The sequence below is a fragment of the Euprymna scolopes genome, chromosome 24 (assembly GCF_053919585.1).
Source record: "Euprymna scolopes isolate OS-2025 chromosome 24, ASM5391958v1, whole genome shotgun sequence".
NCBI lineage: Eukaryota > Metazoa > Mollusca > Cephalopoda > Sepiida > Sepiolidae > Euprymna > Euprymna scolopes.
The window spans coordinates 65,932,516-65,955,125 of NC_136505.1; the positions used below are offsets into that span (position 1 = coordinate 65,932,516).

At 37.3% G+C, this 22,610-nt stretch overlaps 1 long non-coding RNA gene across 6 annotated transcripts in view; it reads left to right on the plus strand.

Annotated features, from left to right (window-relative positions):
* LOC145246755 (uncharacterized) overlaps nt 1-22,610 on the plus strand; it is an 86,897-nt gene that overhangs the window by 56,117 nt on the left and 8,170 nt on the right. For all 6 annotated transcript variants that reach the window (XR_013863162.1, XR_013863161.1, XR_013863163.1 and 3 more), the window contains exon 2: nt 9,594-9,742. This is a non-coding gene — a long non-coding RNA (uncharacterized LOC145246755). The remainder of the gene's footprint in view (nt 1-9,593; nt 9,743-22,610) is intronic.

A 22,610-nucleotide genomic window follows, 5' to 3' on the forward strand; every position in this document is an offset into this window, starting at 1 on the left:
ATTTCAGTGAAGCCTAAACCACCTTCTCTCCGTGGTAAGTACAGCCTGTCCATGCACTGATGTTTGTAAATGACTTTATGAAGGGCCAGCATTTTCCGAGTTTTTACGTCAAGGCTATTGATGCAGTTTTGTGGCCAATTGATTATGCCAAATCCATAATAGACAACGGGTATTGCCAATTGATTGATGGCAGTAATTTTGTTTTTTGGTGATAGTTTTGATGAGAGATTTTTTTAAGTCGCTTGAAGTATTCTCCCTGCACTTTTTCTCTCATCTTTCCTTGTTCAAGTGTCTCATTCTCCTCCACTCCCAGGTATTTATAGACAGCATCCTCTTCAAGGTCTTCAATAGAGCCATTGTCAAGATTAAGATGTTCTAGGGATGTCTTTCTTCCTTTCTTTATGGTGCACTAGCGCATTTGTCGAATCCAAACTCCATGCAGATGTCCTCTGTATAATTTTTAACAATGCCTATCAGAGAGATAAGTTTTTTCTCGGATTCTGCATAGAGTTTCAAATCGTCCATAAAGAGTAGATGGTTTACTCTTTTATTTTCTTCCTTCTTTCTGCCCATGCTGAGATTGTATCCAGCATTGGATCGCTTAAGTAGCTTACTTAATGGATCCATTGTGATACAAAAAAGTAGCGGTGAGAGGCTGTCTCCCTGGAATATTCTTCGCTTGATCTTTATGTTTGGGGTCTGTATCCTTCCTTCCGTGTGCTGTAATGTAATTGAGGTGCACCATCTGGCCATTTGTTTTTGAAGGAATGATGTAATAGCAGTGTGCACATTGTACAACTCCAAACAGCGTAGTATCCAGGAATGAGGTATACTCTCAAAGGCCTTTTTGTAATCAATCCAGGCCATTGACAAATTTCTTTGCAGTCTTCTAATATGGTTCTGTTTACAAGGAGTTGGTCTTTTGTGCCTAGCTTTTTTCTCGTGCACCTCCTCTGCTCACTTTCAATGTAATCACCAGCAATCAGATGGTTGTATGTTGCATCAGCGATTATCCCTGTTAGGAGCTTGTAAGTTGCTGTGAGGCAGCAGATTGGTCTATATTTGCTAGCCATGTGGGTGTCCTCATTTTTAGGAATAAGTGATGTACTGCCTACAGTAAGCCACTCAGTTGGCTCTTCATCTCCACTGATGATTCTATTGAATGCCTTGGCATAGTGATGATGAATTGCGCTCAGTTTTTCAACCAGAAATTTGGTATTTGGTCTATTCCTGGGGTCTTGAAATTGCTGCATTGGGCTACCTTCCTCAAGACAGCCTCCTTGGTAATTTTTTTTTTTTTTACACTGATCACAACTTATCAAGGCCCGGAAGCCACTCAAGGATAAGGGTTATTGCAAGTACATTACGTTAGTGTGGAGATTTAATGAAGTGTTTACTTAAGGGGGCGGTGCATTAGGAATTTGTTAACATTGGACTTGAAGACATCCAAGTTGTAGTCCGGTGGGAAGCAGGCAGACGGAACAGAGTTCCACAGGCGTGCAGTTCTAAGAAAGAAGCTTTGTTCATGGAATCCGCGTTTTGATTTAGGCACAGATATAGAGTGGGGGAAATTTTTCACAGTGGATTCAGCTAGACGGGTGTTTTTCGTGAAAGATTGGCGGGGGGGCCAGAGTTGGAGTTCAGACGAGCATCTGCCATGGAAATAACGATAAAACAAGGATAGGCTCGCAACGTCTCTTCTGTGGGAGAGAGGTTGCAGGGTAGAGAAAAGGGCATCCCCCACTAAGCTACGAAGTCTATTTTGTACTCTGTCAAGGAAGGATAGACTGTTTTTAGCAGCTCCTGCTCAGATATTGCAACAGTATTCCATCCTTGGACGTACTTGGCTTTTATATAGATAGAGAATTGCATCAGTAGTGAGATATCTTCTGGAGCGGTAGAAGGATCCCACCATCTTTCCAGCGACCTTGGCAACAGACTTGATGTACGTGTTCCATTTCAGATCAGGAGTAAAGGTCAAACCCAGAAGCTTGTCAAAACACGGGGCCTCACCCAGACGAGAGCCATCCATCACAATTGATGCCAGATGGGGATCAGAGCGTTGATGATGTAAGGATAGGAGTTTGGTTTTGGATGCATTAAAGGTAACCAGCCACATTTTTCCCCACTGAACCACACGCTCGAGATCAGAGGAGAGAGAATCAGAGAGAACTTTGTCATTTACAGCCTTTAATGTGTTGCCGTAGATGGTCGTGTCATCAGCATAGATGTCAACGAATGATTTAAGTATGTGTTTAGGGAGGTCATTGATGTAGATCAGGAAGAGAGTTGGGGCCAGGATTGACCCTTTAGGGACTCCAGCATTTATATTGCAGGCCTCCGATTTTTGTCCATCTACCACTACTCTTATGAGCCTATCAGAGAGAAATGATTTAATGATTGAGAAAACATTTCCAGTAGCTGGAAATCTTGTGAAGTAGACCCTTATGCCATACCTTGTCGAAGGCCTTTGATATGTCAAAAGCAATTGCCCTAGAAAGGAAGCCTTTGTCAAGAGATTCACTAATCCTGTGGGATATAACCGTCAGAGCGGAAACCATATTGTGTGTCACTAAGAAGGTTATTCCTGCTGAGGTGGTTGACTATTTCTCTATTTAATATGGATTCCAATAACTTACTCATAACACACAGGAGACTTATTGGTCAGTACTGAGAGGGAGATGACTTATCACCTGAATTCTTAAATACAGGGCAAACTGATGAGGTCTTCCAGGGAGTCGGAAAGCACTTCTCCTTAATTTTTAGAGCTGGCATCTTTTCTTTCTCCTTGTTCTCCTATTTGATGGTATTTATCCAGTTGTTTTCTTTATGTACTTTAGTGCCCTCATAGAGTGGCCTCCAGAAGTTTTCAACTTCTTCTTGTGTTGGTGGGGAGCTCACCTTTATTTCATCTTTAATGAGGCTCCTATAGACAATTCTTGGGTTTGTTGCAAAAAGTTTATTTATCCTTTTTGCTTCAAAGTTTTTGTTTTTATTTTTTATTTGTGCAGCTAAGGCTTTTATCTCAGCCTGATGTTCTGCCAACTTAGCTCTTAGCTGTGCTTGGTCTTGGAGGGAATAATAAGTTTTCAACTTATTCACCTTCTTATTTAGTTTTTTGCCTGGGGTTTCACAGGATAGGAATGCATATATCTGGGCAGTTTCCCTTCAGAGTCTGTCTATTTTCTGGTGGAGTTTACGTTTCCTAGGCTGGGTTATATGATTTAACCTTCATGTTTCCTCTTTGACTCTCCTGGTGTTTGGGTAAGAGTTTTAATTGAATAAATCATGCTGCCCCGTATGTTGTATGATTTATTTCACTCAATGGTGCGTTAATCGGAGTGATTCTTTTGAGGGCATCGTTGATTTTGAAACAAGCACCTTGAAGGCTTTATTCATACTAATATTTACAAGTCTGGGTCGATCTTCAACAGCTAGACATCGAGCTATTTCTATTCTGTTTGCCAGCTCTTCCTCTAGTTCCAACTGGTCCGCGTCAAATGTCACATGTTGAAGTGGGGCATACTATTAGTATGTCTGCCCATGTTTAAATTGTATTGGGTCTGTTGGGAGTGATTCCTGGGGAGATGTTGCATTATTTGATGGAGTGGCATATCAGGTATATTTCTGGTTTGTTTTGGGTAGACATCTAAGCCTTGGACTTGTTGGCATTATCTCAGGGAGCTGTGTCAGGTGAGAATTTGTTGTAGTGTCCACTTGTTTGGTTTGGCAGATCTTGGGTATAGGGAGGGGATTGCTGATTATGCAAATATTGTTTTTAGCCATTTCATGGACATCTTTCTTTAGCTGGGATATTTGCTCACCAGAAAAGACATTGTTTCTCAGAAAATTAGATTTCTGGCATGTTAAGTTTTCTTTCTCAATCCCCTTCTTGTTTGGGCAATGGTGCTTAAAAATCCTTTGCCATTGCTTCCAACTGTCTGCGAGTTTTTGGTATTTTATTTTTGCGTATTCCATTGACCAAATCAATGCCAATTTTTCCTCCCTATTCCACTGAGTTTGGGCAAATTCAGCAGTGTTAGATTTCGTAAAATTAATCACTGCTTCACTAAAAGCTTTCTTCTCAATTGACTCTCTAACATCTTTTGGGAGATATTTATGTATTTGTGACACAATTCAAAGTAAGTTATTAGTTGTGGTTGTTTTTGTTGTTGTTGTTGTTTTTTTTTTCTTTTGGTAAGGGTGAAGTTTTTTATTTGAGCCTCGAATACTGTGTTTTTTCCTCCCCCATTTCTCATACCTGGAGTATGCGAAACAGTGAAGAATAATTTTTCTTCTCAAGAGACGACTTGACTTGGTTATAGTGTCTTTTCTTAGTGATTCTTGTTTGGTCTTGCCGGGTTTCAGGACTAGAATTTGACTGGTCTGGTGAAGTGTCCAGCTTAGTGTTTTCATTTGTGGAAACATCACAAGGAGAAGGTGCACCGTTATTTTCCTCATGTGACCCAGTGCTTAGCAATGCTGAGGGGATCTTTTTATCCTTATAGACATCCTGCCAGTTTGATGATTTAGTTTTATTTTTCATTTGCATTTAAATTCGAATATTTGGTCAGGGTTTACTTTTAATTAAAAATTGAAAGTATCCTCATACCAGAGTCCATAGTAAACCCCTGTACAGAGAGACAGAAGACACCCGAGGTTGGTGTCTAGTAGGCATTCAATTCTCTCCAGTGTATTTTAACACGTAAACTTATAAACGTTATTATTTTATCTTATATTTTGGGGATTTGCGATTTTACTTTAAGCAACTAAGCTAAAAACAAATGTGGCAATAACGATACGTCTAGTTATACAACAAACGTCATATATTTTTCGCTGTATATACGAATCGAACACTAGTGCAGAATTATTCAGATGCAAGTATGTAAAAATATAGTTAGAATGGGAAACTTTCACGTAAGCATACAATTAAGAAGAGGCTAGAATTGTCGAATAGAAGTTGAGATATGTTTACGTGTCTAGACAGGAAGTCATTAGTAAAACGTGGTGAATCGGCACATCAGATCATTCTCTTTTTACTAAATTGGCAGAGAGAGCAATCAGGTTTGGGAATAACTGCTCCCTGCCCCATGATAGATGAGTTATTTATCTCCCTCCCACGGTAGAATGATAAGGATTGGAAAGTGGAACTTAAGGGCCAGCGCTCTAGGGAAAGCTTGCAAAAATATTACGGGGAAGCTATGTCGACAATGCCCAGTAAGAGCAACAGACTAACCCTTTTCCAGGGAGCGAAGACAAAGGCCAGGGAGAGTGGTCCTCTTAGAACTGGTCCATATTCTATTAGCTTGGGGAGTCGAGGATAACCTGTGATGGATGAGTTTGGGATATTTTGCGTGTATACATGCATATTGCAAAGAAAAGATAAAATACAAAATAGACTATTTAAACCTAAATAAATTTGTGCTGTTCTTTATCAATGACGATAATGATATAGTGATAAATTTTACTTAAAAGAAGAAAAAGAAAGGAGAAAAAGAAAATGACGACTGCAACGAGAGAGAACGTGAGAGAAAACGAATTACAGATACGTGTCGCCTACACAAAAAGAATTCCAATTATTAGAAACCGACATTTTGGATAATCTGCGGAGATGGAAGAATCGGTCTCCCTTGTGATATACAAGTATTTCGAATAAAAATATAAATAACTCAATCATTAAATATTTACGCGAGATGTAAACATACAACATGCCCTTCATTAACCCCTATAATAGCCCTAACTCTAAGGAGACGATTGGGAAAAACACTGTAAAATCGAACGCAAATACAAAAATACTTCTTTATATTTATTTTCTTTTAATTCGAATTGAATCCAACACATATGTGTTCGTAATATTTTATGATTTAACTAGATGTATCTATCCAGAATTGCCCGGAATGCAATGAAAGCATTTTACTTTCAATTTTTATTTATCTGCATTTTTAACTTATACAGAAAAATCTATCTATATATGTATAAAAGAGAAAATATCTGTGTGTGTGTGTCTGTGTGTGTGTGTCTGAGTGCCTGTGTGTGTGTGTGTCTGTGTGTGTGCCTGTGTACATTTTCCTTCGCAATAACTCTGTTAATTTTCAGTCTACAGACTCGAAATTTGATATACAGGGTACGGAGATTTGGGAAAATCTATGTGATCGGTTTTCGGCCAGAAATTTGGTTGTTAAGGGGTCAAAGTTCAACGATTTGACCTTTGAGAACTCTACCAAACTCCTCCGACAATTTTGGGTCTAAACAATTTAAATTTTGGACATGAATCTAACTTGATAACTTGATTTGAGCCCAAAACAATAAATATGGAGGGGTCATAATAGGGGTCAAAGTTAAAAAAAATTGACCGCTTTTTTTTTTTTGCTCAACATTTTTTTTGCTCAACATTTTTTGTTCCAAATACCCGGGAACGCCGGGCATCCATGCTAGTTTATCTATAAAAGTAAACGTGTTTGTGTGTGTGTGTGTGTGTGTGTACATTTCCCTACGCAATAACTCTGTCAATTTTAAGTCTACAGATTCGAAATTAGATACACAGGGTACTGAGATTTGGGAAAATCGATATGATCGGTTTTCGGCCAGAAATCTAGCTGTTAAGGGGTCAAAGTTCAACGATTTGACCTTTGACAACTCTACCAAACTCCTCCGACAATTTTGGGTCTAAAAACTTGAAATTTTAGATATAGGTCCTTTGGACATAGATCTAATTTAATAACTTCATTTGAGCCCAAAACAATAAGTTTTAAGAGATCAAAGTTAAAAAAATGACTGTTTTTTTTTGTTTTTATTTTGTTTGACATACACCTCCAAAAATCCGGGCAACGCCGGGCTGAAATGCTAGTATATCTATAAAAGTGAACGTGTCTGTGTATATGTGTGTCTGTGTCTGTGTGTGTCGGTGTGTGTACATCTCCATACGCAATAACTCTGTCAATTTTAAGTGTACAGACTCGAGATTTGGTATACAGGGTACTGGGATTTGGGAAAAAAATTTAATCCGTTTTCGGCCAGAGATTAATTAATTTCTTTACCCTTGACTTTTTTCGCCGATATTTTCGAAATTCGTCCCCCCTTTTCGATTTTCAAGCCTTAATTTAAACCTACGTCACTTCCGATTTGGCGATATTTGTAAAAGCAAAGACGACAGGTTTTCCCCCGTTCTTTTCCTCCTTGGCGGTACGGGTTCGAGCCTACCTTCCTACTACCACTTATTTTTTTTGCTCAACCCGCACCACTAAACACCCGGCCAACGCCGGGCACCCATGCTAGTAAATAAATAAAATTAAAGGAAACAACTCTTCTTATATTCTTCAATTAAAAATATTATTTACTTCCCTTGTCTTGATTTTGATTTATCTGTGATAATATTAAAATGTTTTCGTATTCGCATTGGTTCGGGCGGAAGGGCGTATTTCCTTTGTTTTAATAAACTGTAACAAAGCAAAGTAGACTTTATGGTCGTAATGATATGGTAAAGCAAAAAAAAAAAAACATAAAAATTCACGAGTCAGAATAAAAGTGTAATGGTTTCAACTTGAATGCTATTTAAGTCCAACCTTCTTACAAGGCAATATTATATATTCCATTATGAGTACATAAGTCGCATTTTGGTGCATCCGTACTTACATCACTTTTGGATACATTTTGCTGTAATGTAATGAATTAATATTTTTATCAATATAATGTTATGTCTATGTGGTTATATCATATGCATAGGATTCACGTCTAAGCTAATGAACCCAATATTATGAATTCTGAAACACAGCTGCTAGGTGCAAGGGATCGTAATGTATGCTGTATTTAGTTAAGTTTCATTCAAAAAGGGGTAAAATTAGAGTGGAAGCCGTTCGTGAAAATTCTGATACTCCGATTTTTGTGAGATTTTATTAATAAACATTCATCGAATTTCAGTTTCTTCATTAAAATTTAAGGAGATATTCATTTGCATTGAATTTGATACCATACAATATTCTCATATAGTCAGTTTCTTCTTTAAACTCATTAAGCTTAAACTGTAAATTTTAGGTGTTTTCTGTAACAAAAATCATGTCATGGATTTTAATCAACATTAGAATAATAATTCTAGATATAAGGTCTAGCATCATTATATCTTGATTTTAATCTTGTAAAGAGGCATAAAAGTGGTAAAACCTTTTCTGTCCGGGAATCAAATTCTTCTATCCTGAGGCGGGTATTCTTCTAGTGTTTTATAAATATCGGACGTTGGTCTGTTGTACTGATAAGATGATTTCGCCCACACTAGTTCTATAACCTTTAATTAAAGCGCCATAATTGAAAATTAACAGCGATTTTCCAGCGCCATAAACGTTTGACTGTGTTCATAATTTCTGCAAAGTTATAAGTCGGCCATGTATAATACGTTATATAAGTGCCGAAAAATCGATATGCTATTAAAAACATATGGAGCTTTGGAAGTTTGTCTATTCGTAAGCAAATAGAAACATGTGATTAGGTAGTTACAAACATAGGAAGTCACCTGTATCTACTGCTGTTGTTATGATTGTTGTTGTTGTTGTTGTTATTGCGGTGGTGGTGTTTTTTTTAAATAACTAAACTTTTACACAGACCTCAAGAAGATCGTCACCAACCGACGTGTTCTGCATGAAAAGCTCCACGTTAGTCGCAGTTGTATGTTTGATTTTCAAAAGTGAAAATGCATGTTCAGTTGACACGGAAAAATCAGCAATCGCATACAAAGTCGGGAATGTTTGAGCGCAGGATACACAAATGAATGACTGTTGCACATGCGCAAAAAGCAACGTTGTTATTTTTCTTTGCTATGTTCCACGTCCAACTGGGGCACAGATTACCATGACCATAGTACGAAAAAGTGATGCATCCTCCTTCATTTCTATCATAATCCTGTTAGCCAAGTTGCGGTCCTAATACCGCAAGATGTCATAAGTGTCCGCCATGTGTGTCCGTGTCTGGTATCAAAATTCCAAAGGGAATATCACTGACACTACCACGTTGTCATCGTCCCGGTGTGCAACAGTTTGATTCTTGGGAGTATTGCTGAATCTCTACCAGCTGACCTATTCAAAACTGACAGATCAAATAATTCTTACTTCTTAATTCTTAAGTGTAATATTTAGTGAGTTTGCTTAATAGATACCCTAAGTTTTGCATGCGTTACGTAGACATGACGTAAGCAGTTTCGACTACGAACGGAGAAAGTATAAATGGCCTATCCTGTCATATCGTTAACAACCCCCTCTTTCCTTATGTTAGCAATGGCTTTCTAACATAGCTCCCCTTTCCGAGTTCTGAATGGCTGTCCAAATAATAACCTTATTATTTCAGCACTGTCCGTAAACTACACACATGCAAAAAAAAACAGTCACTTTGTATATTTAGTAAAAAAAAAAAAAAAAGCTGCTCGCTTGCCACTTTCGGAAGTGTTAATGACGTAAGTACTTATATTTTCTTGGATATCAATTAAGCAACTATACCATTATTATTCTTTTGTATAATATCCTTATTTTTATTTGCTCTGTTTTTACAAGTTAAATAACATTTGTTAAATATGTTTTATTTTTTTTTTAACAATGTTTTCGTTTGTTTAGGTATATGTTGAACGCCAAAATGGTAGGGGTCTTGAGATCGTGTGCTTATTGGACCGCCCGGGAGATGGCTGGCGTGATATACCTTCTGTGAACCCACAGCATTTCGTCTTATTAAGGCATGGATTGGTATGAAACGTTTATAATTGGAGGTGAGTCGTAAGATTATATCTAAGTCTTTAATTCGGGATGTAAAAAAATGGTATACTATATTTTGTATAAATCAACATTCTAAATGATTTCACTTTGCAGGCCGGTAATAAGCAAAACAAACACCTAATTATAATTAACAAATGTGTATTAGAAAAGTATGCTACAGAAGTACATGCCATGGTCCTGGAGGCCATAGCTGCCATGAAACGCTGATGTTGACTTTATTCCTACCGCATCGTTTTTCCTCATCTCTACGTAAAATTTGGCGTGTTGGCTTAATTTATTGTTCTTTTGTTTCTAACAAAAAGTCACGCATTAAATAAATAGGTAAACTGATTATGATCACATAAAATGCATCTACACTTAAACAATGAATTGTTTATATCAATGTACAATAAAATGTTTATTTTTTCGAATGCAAATAGAAACATATTATTTGTTGCCAAAAAGGAATAAATGAGGTATACATTAGTAAGATAGTAGTTTTTACGATTTCAGTACGTAAGTTCGAATCTCGCATAAGTCTAAATGATGAAATAGTTAACAATATAATAGAAAAAACAACATTGGTTCAAAGTGATTTAGTTTTGATCAAAATATGGTTTCGAACTGTATTAACTGGCAAGAGGAAAGAATACGTGCAAGATTTATTTGGCCAAGTAATGTTATATATTACGGAGATAAAGATTATAAGTCCGTCGTAAGATTGCATAAGGTCGCCTCTCAACGTAAGATTTGGCCAAAGTCTTAGTTGGGTCTTTGTGCTCCATAGACTATGAAGTTATGGCCTTCTTCTTCTTCTTCTTCTTCTTCTTTGCGTATCTTTGAAGCATGTGGTACTACAACAGTTTCCACTTTCCTGTGCAATCCTTTGAACTATTGTTGTATTCTGCAATATCTTTTAAGTTGCACCGATTAGGCAGTTGAGGGCAGATAAGCCAGTGTTGCATCATCTGGTCCTCCTCTCTACATCTACAGATGGTTGAGTCAGTTTTATAGTCTCATTTGTCAAAGCAAATTCGGATCATCGAATTCCAGTTTTCATGCGATCGACTGTTTTCAATTAGAGCGAGGGTTCTTCTGAAACACGGGAGAGGAAGAGCCAGAAAGAAAGATTCTCATGTTAGTAGAAGGGGGAGGCGGCAATTGTCTAACCGTCTGGCTCACAGGTGTGGTCTGGTCCCTTCTTGGGATTTTTTAGGGGTTCGACATGCTTGAGGAAGCTTCTCTTATACTATGAAAACGTTGATGACGCAAAAGATCCTTTACTGATCGGACTAAAAAATTTTAATACCGATTACTGTTTTCAAAGGAAATTTATGAAAAAATCGGGAAATTAAATTTCCTAAAAATTCTGACTATAATCAACCATTTCAAGATCAAAGTCAAGTCAAAGATGTGGGAGTGTAGTAGAGTATTCTCGCTAAACATGACTAAATATAGTGTCTTAAGTATGGTCTTCACTTTTCCTATGACACTGATCTTTGGCCTAGATATCCTAACATTAAATCAGTTCTAAGTTAATCAAGGACGGATGGTTTTGCAAATATGATGACGATTGATCAAGCGATGTTGCTACTAGACTGTACACAAATATAGACTGAACACAAATATAGACTGTATACAAATATAGACTGTACACAAATATAGACTGTATACAAATATAGACTGTATACAAATATAGACTGTACACAAATATAGACTGTATACAAATATAGACTGTACACAAATATAGACTGTATACAAATATAGACTGTATACAAATATAAACTGTACACAAATATAGACTGTACACAAATATAGACTGTATACAAATATAGACTGTATACAAATATAGACTGTACATAAATATAGACTGTACACAAATATAGACTGGATACAAATATAGACTGTACACAAATATAGACTGTACACAAATATAGACTGTACACAAATATAGACTGTATACAAATATAGACTGTACACAAATATAGACTGTATACAAATATAGACTGTATACAAATATAGACTGTACACAAATATAGACTGTATACAAATATAGACTGTATACAAATATAGACTGTACACAAATATAGACTGTATACAAATATAGACTGTACACAAATATAGACTGTACACAAATATAGACTGTATACAAATATAGACTGTACACAAATATAGACTGTACACAAATATAAACTGTATACAAATATAGACTGTACACAAATATAGACTGTACACGAATATAGACTGTATACAAATATAGACTGTACACAAATATAGACTGTACACAAATATAGACTGTATACAAATATAGACTGTATACAAATATAGACTGTACACAAATATAGACTGTATACAAATATAGACTGTATACAAATATAGACTGTACACAAATATAGACTGTACACAAATATAGACTGTACACAAATATAGACTGTATACAAATATAGACTGTACCCAAATATAGACTGTACACAAATATAGACTGTACACAAATATAGACTGTATACAAATATAGACTGTATACAAATATAGACTGTACACAAATATAGACTGTACACAAATATAGACTGTATACAAATATAGACTGTACACAAATATAGACTGGATACAAATATAGACTGTACACAAATATAGACTGGATACAAATATAGACTGTACACAAATATAGACTGTATACAAATATAGACTGTACACAAATATAGACTATACACAAATATAGACTGTACACAAATATAGACTGGATACAAATATAGACTGTACACAAATATAGACTGTACACAAATATAGACTGGATACAAATATAGATTGTACACAAATATAGACTGTATACAAATATAGACTGTACACAAATATAGACTGTACACAAATATAGACTGTATACAAATATAGACTGTACACAAATATAGACTGTACACAAATATAGACTGGATACAAATATAGACTGCACACAAATATAGACTGTACACAAATATAGACTGTACACAAATATAGACTGTACACAAATATAGACTGTATACAAATATAGACTGTATACAAATATAGACTGTACACAAATATAGACTGTACACAAATATAGACTGTATACAAATATAGACTGTACACAAATATAGACTGGATACAAATATAGACTGTACACAAATATAGACTGTACACAAATATAGACTGTATACAAATATAGACTGTACACAAATATAGACTGTATACAAATATAGACTGTACACAAATATAGACTGTACACAAATATAGACTGTATACAAATATAGACTGTACACAAATATAGACTGGATACAAATATAGACTGTACACAAATATAGACTGGATGCAAATATAGACTGTACACAAATATAGACTGTACATAAATATAGACTGTATACAAATATAGATTGTACACAAATATAGACTGTACACAAATATAGACTGGATACAAATATAGACTGTACACAAATATAGATTGTATACAAATATAGACTATACACAAATATAGTGATAAACCAACAATAAAAACTCGACCAAACTGACTCACATCCAAGACATGTGTTATTTCCTACGGTTTCACACCGTCAATATCTGCAACACAGAAATGAAAATTATAGATCATAAAAGCATAAGTTCAGTCATCATAACAATGCAGTAAGTAATCTACTCTGATTCACTCAAGCTTAATAAAAAGATAGGAGGTATTGCTTTTGGACCGCCCCCCCCCCCTATTTTTTAAATGCATTACCTGGTTCGGAAGTTTTCTTAAGCTTTTTCATAAACACCTAACAGGAAAAAGCAGCTAAGTCAACAACTTATTATTATAGTAAAAAAAAATTAATGTTCTTTACTTTTTTTTCGTGTTCATGCTGAACCTAATATAAAGGGTCGTATAACTTAGACGTATTTACAAATTAAAAATTTAAATACATTCTAGAGAATAGCTATTCAGGATAGCTAATATGTGTGTACAGAGTGGGGCATAAATACTGTTACAACCCTTATGCTATGATCGTGCTGTTATTATTTTAACAGAGCGAATTTTTTTTTTTAAATTGCCTTTTTGAATGTTTTTTTTTTTCTTTTGTAGGCCATTATGTTTTTCTTTTATAATTCGAATATTTTAAATAAGTTATTTCTCATCCACATACTGAAAAATTAAAAATGCTTTTTAAAAAGTATTTCTGTCGGGTAAAAATAAAATGATTTTTAGTCGTGACTTATGGCAGTAACCATAATGAATATTTTATGACTGAATAAATTAATGTCTTTTGTATTCCATAGCGAATAAAATAGCAGAAAAGTAAATATATTGTAATTGCTTTCTTTGCCATTATTTTAGGCTTTCGTCAAATCTCTTAATTCTACCATTTAATTGGTTGTCCGTTTGGTGAGCTTTTTTTTCTTCTACCCGTCTGTCTATAGAGATGCAAATCAATAGCATATCTTAGATTTTAAGTGTCTGTCAATATTTCTCTCTTTCTTCTTCATTTAGAAAATATATGTATTTTAAGATGCTATCTTAACATTAGTAGCGATGTAAATCAGGATGGTAAATCAGTTTTCTAGCATTGCTTGTTATCTTACATTTTTAAGTAAGAATGAATAACGAGATTACTCGAATATTTGGGTAGCTATTCAGTTTCGGAAGACTAAGGGATCACTCGGTGAAGCCAGTATGACAGGACTTTTGCTCCAGACCCACACGTTGTATGCAGCGAAATAAAAGGAAACAAAGATAAGGAAAGAATTCGACTTACTTTTTTCCAGTTGAAACAACATACATTTATTTACACGTACTTCTAGAATAACGCGTTGCCTTTTGTTCAAAAGTTTTCTTGTACTCCAATCTGCTTAACACGACTCTGACGTCTCAAACACGTGGTAATCTTTGCTCGGCCATATTTAGACTACGTTTTTCCCTGTCACTCTCGCGTCACGTGTGGAACACGTCTACTTCTTTTTTATAATCTTTTTTCTTTCTTTCTACCTCTCTGTGACATCACCTCGCACACGGCTCGGTCATTTGCATACGTTGGCTGACATACAGCCACTGCTGCTGCCGTAAGTGGGTACACACTCTGTTACATGAGGATCCCGCTTTACAAGACGTTCTGTTATTATTCAGTATTTGATGCACTTTAACCAAAACTTAACCCAAGGTCGCGTCGGCATAATCTGGCAGTATACGGTAATCAGTCGAAAAAGTTGTCAGAAAGAGCAGACGCGTATAATGCCAGACGATAAATTTAAGACGCTAAAAACAAAACTAGCACAGTAAGATAAGACTTACTGTACATTTAATTATATGAAAATGTGTTTTTCTAAAAAAAAAAGTATATTAATGTTTTAAAAAATATTTTAAAGGAATAATGTTTTGCTTTCGTTTTTAAAAGCGAAAACATGGAAACACCTGTGAATTAAAATCAAATGTTTTTCTTTTCATGAAAATGAAAGTTTTTCATAGAATATATTTAGGTTTGTTTCATTTTTTTTATGAAATATATCTAGCTTTTTTGTTTGTTTGTTTTTTTTAATGAAATGTGTCTATATTTTTTTTCATGAAAAGTTTCAATAAAAAAGTTTTTTGTAATGACGAAATAAAATAAGTTTTTTTGGAACGACGAAAAACAATTTTTCATGGAAACACTTATGATTGAAAACAATTTTTTGCAAAAAGTATTAAAAATGTTGTGTTTTTTCTATTAATGAAAACAATTTCGTCGTCTGCTGACAGCTGATTTCTGATGATCTAGATAGGTTATAGCCATATTCGGATTTATTGAGGATCTGGGATTTCATGACAGAAGGAAAGCTGTGGTGTAATTGCACTTTAGTAATGTTTTAACTAACAATCGAGTGTGTGGGTGTGTGTGTGAAATATATATATATGATTTCGAATCTCGCTATATTCAGCCACTCTGATGAGTCGTAGACGACGAAACACGTGTCAGTGGATAATTATATTTTAAAAATAATATATATATACAACAATCGAGTCCATCATAATGATTGATGACCACATGATTGCGTAACTCAGCTGCAAAAGTTATTTATCGCTGATTTAAGCAGACGAAAGAGCTGTCTGATGTCACCATTGTTTTCACATGTTATATACTCTTTTCTACGCAACGCAAATGCGTATTCTTGTCCGCACTTGTGGAATAAACAGCTCACCGTGATCGTTCGGTTTACTATTGCTTGTAGCTGTTTTGTTCTTTCCGCTAAGTAAGGATCCTAAATTATCGTGGCCCGCGGCGTGCCACCGTCTCGAATCTTCATTTGAGGCACAATTGTGATTCTATCCCGTCTTGGCATTATTGTTGGACGATAAAAGTCGCATTCATTCTGAACAATACTTTGTCTATAGGCTGCTATCACGCCGTCTACAAAATATTCGTTTTCAAGTCTAACGTAAACAAGTTTTCGTTGAATCATCCCTTTTAATAATCAGATTCCACCCAATTTTAACTACTAACCCCGAGTAAGATGTACTGGTGGTTAATGGTCGACCTGCTGATACTCATTAACCCTTATCACTGAGTGGCCTTCGGGCCTTGAAAAACGGTGACTCTCTTGTAAAAACAAAAGTTTGGAACCCAAGTTGTGATTTAGATCCGCGTGACTTCTTTTTATTACATTACCGAACGAAAGGTTCGAAGGGATTGGATAAAATAAATAGATAGTGCCTTGAGAGATTCAATCCATCATGCGAGGACCGTTACAGCAGTTTCTTGGACGTTCGTTCTAAGAAAGTCCTGCTCCTCTGCAACGGTCATTGACTCCACTCGATCGATGAAAATTTCTACAAAATGGAGTTGAATTTGAAACCGGAAAGATGACTTTAAGTTACCGTACCTTAGTTTGGAAATTCTAACTTAAAAAGATATGTTCAGGCGGAGTTTCTTTAAGGTAAAATATAAGTTTTGCTGAAGCAAATCTGAGATGCAATTTGGTAACGCCATCAATGAAGTATCATCAATTATGCAGCAAAGTGGAACTGACGATTAAAATTTAATTCATAACTGCAAACTTCAACTGGCGGTCATCATCAGAGAACATTGGTCCATTTCTGTCAACGTTGGACGTGTCTTATTTGACACAATAATAAAAGACCTTTTTGGAGAGCCCTTCAGCTCCCTACATTTAAAAGCCTTTTATCCGTATTTTCTTGTACTCGCATAGAAACAAGTATCATTTGGAACTGTTATTAAAAACATGGCGACTTCCAAGCGGTTTGTCAATTAAATTTTATCTTAGCTCAGATCTTTTTTAAAATCTTAGCCGTGCCAAAGCAAGTCAGGATTGGCAGATGTAAAAGGTCAGATCTACTTGGTCGACACCAGGATTTACAGGGTGACCCCAAAAAAAACAGAGGACATTCAATTGTTTTTCTGGGCATTTTACAGTCAACGGAGAAAAAAAAAAAAGGCCAAAGACCCTAGTGTTTTGATGTGATGTTTTGAATATAATAAACTAGTTATGACCAAATTTTCATTTCATTCGGATAAAATACTAAGAAACGGGGGCTAATTATAGTTGGGGCCCGTTTTTTTTGTTTTTTTTTTGTCACCCTGTATAAAACAATGCTATTTTGGTTTATTTTTTTAATATGTAACTATTTATCTCCCTCTCTTTCTCTTTCTATTTAGTTTTTTCTTTCCTTGTAGTATTCGTCATCACGAGATAAAGAGATAATCAGTTGAAATTGAAACACCGTTGACAAGAGGTCACGAGTCTCAACTCTCAAGTTGAAAATACTTCTCCAATATTAGAATAAATTTCTATTTTTCTAAAAGAAAATGAATTGTTCACTTATTTTATGTAGCGTGCACTGTTCAGTAGATGAACCCTGCCAATAATGATGTCAATAACTCGACAGAAGACTCGAAGAACCGTTTAACAGGCGTAGCAAACGTCATATCAACACCTTGATCCAAAGAGGATGTACCTATCGCTTTATCGTATATAACATCCGAGGAGCTGATTACTGTGCCGAGGGCGTAACAGTCGCCTCAGAAACGTCCCCACACGCAGATACGAGTTACTTCCTCGATTATAGATTCGGTTACACTGAATGTCACATCATCATCGTATAGTGTGTTTGACGCAAAGTGTAGGATGTCATTATAGTTGTCAATATTTACTTGGTTTATCGCATGGGCTCACCAGAACAATATCTACTATTAAAGCGATTGCACTCAACCCGAAAAGAAACTCTGATTAATTTTATATTTTACACACGTCGATGGATGCCAATTATTCAATTTATCTATTATTTTATTGATAGTTAGTTATTATTGATATTGTTCTATTTATCTATTATTGATATTGTTCTATTTATCTATTATTGATATTGAAATCATTATTGATATCATACGCATCTTCCAGAAACCGAAACAATACCATTGTTTCTATTAACTTAATAATGTTTCATCTTTTAATACCCAGTTCAGTTTAACTTATATTAATTGGAAATAATGTACTATCTTTCAATTCTCAGGCATTACCTCCCTCTTTGAAATACAGTGTAGTATACGTTCGTTTATGATACTATCCTACCATACATTACCTCCTATTTTGATGGGGTATTACAGTATCTGTTCTGATGTTATTATACCATTCTCCAAGTTAGGTGATTATAGAGGATAAATATGCGTGTTCTCGACTCCGACGTTAAAATAAGAAAACATTGGGTCGATTTACATATATACAAACAATATATTTATTATGAACAATGGAAAAAAACATAGGAGCATGTATGTATGTGTACACGTGTGATCAGGCATAATTCTGTAATGTAATTTAATATTGTTGAAAGATCATTCAGTTGTTTTTTTTGTTTTGTTTTTTTTTACACCGTGGTCACCACTTATCAAGGCCCGGAAGCCACTCAGGGATAAGGGTTATTGCAAGTACAGTACGTTAGTGTGGAGATTTTATGAAGTGTTTACTTAAGAGGGCGGTTCATTATGAATGTGTTAACGTTGGACTTGAAGACATCCAAGTTGTAGTCAGGTGGGAAGCAGGCAGACGGAACAGAGTTCCACAGGCGTGCAGTTCTGAGAAAGAAGCTTTGTGCATGGAATCCACGTTTTGATTTAGGCACAGATAAAGAGTGGGGGGGAATTGTTCATTGCAGTCCATTAATTCTCATGGTGAAATTAAGTTAGGCTTACCTCGAATATTTGCACATGTGTATACACGGAAATTTCTTCTTCGTGTGGGTGTATTTTTTAGAGCGACGCGAATCGTGTGTGTTCATCATCGTGTCAAAGTGTAAACGAGAGAAAAAATACGGAAGTGGACAGAAAGAGAAGTAAAAGGAAAAATTAGTGTCGCCTCCTGCCTGTCGAAGACGAGGTTAAAAAAGTGCGATAATTTTTCTATTGTTTCTCTTTTACAATTTGTGTCTGTATGTCTGCGTCACACGCGCAAACGTGATATAGCAGTCGTATGCGATATCCTTTCTTTAAAAAGTAGCTACGAATAAATGGCGGCCAATATAAGGATACATTTGGATATTATTATATGCACAAGTGAATTTGTTGTGTCTTTGGGCCGGGCGTTTTTTGCGAGAGGGACACAGTCGGTCGTCACCGGAGAGAGGCCTGAGTATCGTGTGAATACTTTTCTGTGCAAGCCTTTTTCTTGAATATTATTTTTTTTTTATTTATCGCCTTGTCAGCCCGTCTATTTCGGGTAAACATTGTGCTTTAAGCGACAAATAAATATTTATATAGATTTATTTTCATACGGACACTTCCCTCCCCACTTTTCGTGATCTGCGAGATCTCGTGGGGATTTCCGGTTTGAAGGGCTAAGTGAGCCCTTTTTTAATGTGACTTCAGACGCATCGCACGCGTTTTTCCTCGCTCCGATCAATCGCCCCCCCCCCATACAGCACGAGGTACGTTGGACTCCGTCATTCCTTTTAAAGAACATTACACTTTTGCCCTATTTGCCGGACAATATTTTTAGTCACTCATTTTATTTATTTGTTTATTTTATTTTACGTGTTTTTTCTTTATTTCCATTTCTTTTTTTTGTTTTGGTCCATGCTGAACCAAGTTGTAATTTCTTTAGTCTATTTAAAGTTGTTCCTTTGCTTGCACAGATTTGTTTCACGTGGTTAAGCGTTGTTTAACCAAGCTATTTTTTAAATACGAAATCTTTCACTGTGTTGTTAGGTGAAAGCACGGAATAGTTACGATATTCTCTTTTCTCCACGTCGTAAATAACTTCCAAAATAATGCCGTCGTTATCTCGGCACAGTTCAATGGCGTATAGTGCCTTATATGTATATATGTTTATTTACTACTTTATTTTTGTTTATCTAAATTTTAATTCCCTTATTTTTTTTGTTTTGTTTCAGATTTTTTTTACCTAGTTAATAAAACATATTCAGCGTAATACGTTGTTATGTCGATTTAATTTGAGTTGAAACTGCCTGCCTGACGCACGATTTCTTCAGTCTGACGGCCGATGTATCAACGCTGATGCTGAAGCAAAATTTCTAAGAATAAATGCCGAGGAGCAGAACAGTAAAAAAAATCTCTGGTTCCTGTATTGAGTGGGTTATCGGACACGGAGCAGCAGAATTCTCAACCACGTGGCTACATGAGTGTAGCAACAGACCTTCTACTTATACGGATTATAAACTCTCTCCACGTTGCCGACCTTGGACAATATGTCTGCCTCCCCTTCCTACCACACGCGGTCGGAAGTTTCGCACTCAACCAAGTCGTCCACTTCAACACGTGCTAATACCAAGGCTCATCTTGCCCTCATCGACAGTGAGGCAGACCTGGAAGAGGAGCTCGAAATGCTGCGCATTAGGGCGAAAGAAGTGGCAATAAAAACTAAACTAAAAAAAATAAAGGCCCGGAAAGACGCGGCTCTCACAGCCACCGGCTCCAACAGAGACAAGGATTCGGTTGTCTCCTCTCGCAGCCACAAAACCGGCTCGAGGCTCGACCCAACCCCCCTAGACGCCGTGCAGCGCACCCGCACCGCCGACTATATCATCAGCCAGAACTCCCTGAAGCAGTCGGAGAAACCAGTTCCCTCTCCTCTCGGGCAACACTATCAGCCTCCTCCCTCTAATCAAACTTCGGACCTGTTACTGTACATGGCTCGTCGGGAAGTACTCTCCTCAAATCTAAGGAAATTCTCAGACCAACCGAAAGACTACAAGGCCTGGAAGTACTCCTTCCTTAATGCCATCTCAGGACTGAAAATCTCCCCACGGGAGGAGATAGACATGTTGGTCAAGTGGCTCGGTAGACACTCCTCGGACCAAGCCGACAGACTCAGGACAGCACACTTTAACCAACCAGAACGAGGACTATCGGAGATATGGAGGAGGCTGGATAGGTACTACGGAGCTGTCGAAGTCATCGAAAGCTCCATTTTCCAAAGACTTGAAGCATTCCCTAAAATCACGAGAGACTACACAAAGCTCGGAGACTTAAGTGATCTGCTCGCCGAGGTTGAAGCTCTCAAGGAAGGCGGAGATTTACCCGGCCTTTCTGCTTTAGACTCTGCCCATGGCATCTGGCCAATAGTTGACAAGCTTCCGCCCTCTATAGGAGACAAGTGGGCATCGTATGGTGCGAAATACAAACGACAGCACCAAGTGTCGTTTCCCCCATTCTCCGCCTTTACTGCGTTCATAAGACAGCAAGCGGAAGACCGAACGGATCCTAGCTTCTACCGGACGAGAGACGTCCAACCCTTTCAAAGGCCAGAGAAAGTGAACCAAGTCTCGGTTCATAGGATCGAAGTAAACACAAAGGACTGCAACCGCTTTTGCCCCATCCACCAGACACCTCATCCTCTTCGAAACTGCTGGGCCTTTAGGAAGAAACCCTTGGCCGAAAGAAAAGACATCCTCAGACGAAATGGGATCTGTTTCAGATGTTGTTCCACCACAAAGCATGCGGCTAAGGAATGCGACGCCATCGTTGAGTGCTCAGAGTGTGGCAGTGACAACCACGCAACTGCCATCCATCCACATTCGACACCTCAACGAACCGACACCAAACCCTTGCCGTTGCACGGCGGGGAGAGGGAAAATGTATCGACAAACTGTTCACAGATCTGCGGAGACGCACTGAACGGGCGGTCCTGCTCAAAGATCTGCCTCGTGAACATATGTCTAAGGGGTCAAGAGAAATCAGTCAAAGCGTATGCTGTGATTGACGAGCACAGCAACAAATCCCTGGCTCGCTCCGAACTCTTCGACTATTTCAATGACCAGAGCCCCACTTCAACCTACACCCTAAGGACCTGCGCCGGAACCACGGAAGCATCAGGCAGGAGAGCCCTAGGTTACAGTGTGAAATCGCTCGACGGAAAGGCCACCTACACCCTGCCAACTCTGATCGAGTGTAACGACATTCCGGACAACCGATCAGAGATACCAACACATGAAGTGTTTCGAAATCTTCCTCACTTAGCGGCCATCGCAAACAAGGTACCTGCACTGGATCCGGAGGCACCCATCTTACTACTCCTGGGGCGAGATGTGATTGAGGCTCACAAGGTGCGAAAGACTATTAACGGCCCACCTGGTGCTCCCCACGCACAAAAACTGGACCTGGGATGGATTGTGGTAGGCGATATCTGCCCCGGTAGAACGAGAAACAGAAAGGTGAGCGTTTTCTTCACTAACACTCTCTGTAGAAGCTCCCCTTCTACCTTTGAACCATGCCCTAACTTAATCCACGTTAAGGAAACATACGGTCCTCTAGCTGTGGTACAACAGCCCGAACATCAAAGGTTGGGTCACTCAGTATTCCAACTCACGAAGGAAGATGAAACTCTAGCACCCTCTGTCGAGGATCTCAGATTCCTAGAGATCATGGACCAAGATTTAAAAAGGGACACCGACAACAGTTGGGT